General features: G+C 38.2%; 1 pseudogene; it reads right to left on the bottom strand.

Moving 5' to 3' along the window:
- Positions 1-779: 779 nt before the first annotated feature.
- LOC145252890 (5S ribosomal RNA) lies at positions 780-898 on the bottom strand (annotated as a pseudogene).
- Positions 899-1143: the final 245 nt, after the last annotated feature.

Below are 1143 nucleotides of genomic sequence, written 5' to 3'. Positions count from 1 at the left end.
GAGAATGGTAAATTTGTCTCATATCGAGAATGGTAAATTTGTCTCATATCGAGAATGGTAAATTTGTCTCGTATCGAGAATGGTAAATTTGTCTCATATCGGGAATGGTAAATTTGTCTCATATCGGGAATGGTAAATTTGTCTCATATCGGGAATGGTAAATTTGTCTCATATCGGGAATGGTAAATTTGTCTCATATCGGGAATGGTAAATTTGTCTCATATCGGGAATGGTAAATTTGTCTCATATCGGGAATGGTAAATTTGTCTCATATCGGGAATGGTAAATTTGTCTCATATCGGGAATGGTAAATTTGTCTCATATCGGGAATGGTAAATTTGTCTCATATCGGGAACGGTAAATTTGTCTCATATCGGGAATGGTAAATTTGTCTCATATCGGGAATGGTAAATTTGTCTCATATCGGGAATGGTAAATTTGTCTCATATCGAGAATGGTAAATTTGTCTCATATCGAGAATGGTAAATTTGTCTCATATCAAGAATGGTAATAGATGCGCACTTTTCAACCCCAACAGTTGCTCTCCCTTTCTATCGCCAGTAGAATTGCGTTTGTTTATTAAAGATTCTGAAACTTGCCGTAATGCAGGCAATTGTCGGTCGGCACTAAACCCTTATTCAGGTTTAACTGGCTTCTTTCAAAGGAGGAAGTTCAATGGGAGTATGAAATTCATAAGCGGCCCCCAGTCGCATGCATATCCCCATTAGGGGAGATAACAACGTTAGATTTTTACAAGTCTTGCAGGAGGTGTAAACGTTCTCCTACAGCACCTGGAATTCCCAAATTGGTCACCCATTTTAGTAATAGCCGGGCTCAACGTTGCTTAACTCCAGTGATCTGATGGGAACCGGTGTGTCAATGTGATTATGCCGTATAATGCAGGCAAATGCAATATTTAAAATGAAAATAAAATAAAATAAAGACTGGTGCCTAAGCATTTATATTTATTTAGTAACGTAATTGGGTTTGCATTTTAATCAAACCACACAACCGGAACATGGGGGTTGGGTTAAGTGGTTAATGACACGGATTCCCGAGTTTAACAAGATACACCTGAAGAGAGAGAAACGTTGTGAAAATGACACTCAAGATGAGAACAGTAGTCCGAAGGATCCAAATAAT

The sequence above is a fragment of the Euprymna scolopes genome, chromosome 29 (assembly GCF_053919585.1).
Source record: "Euprymna scolopes isolate OS-2025 chromosome 29, ASM5391958v1, whole genome shotgun sequence".
Classification (NCBI taxonomy): domain Eukaryota; kingdom Metazoa; phylum Mollusca; class Cephalopoda; order Sepiida; family Sepiolidae; genus Euprymna; species Euprymna scolopes.
Note: the sequence above shows the minus strand (reverse complement) of the source record. Positions and strands in the feature narration are given on the sequence as shown.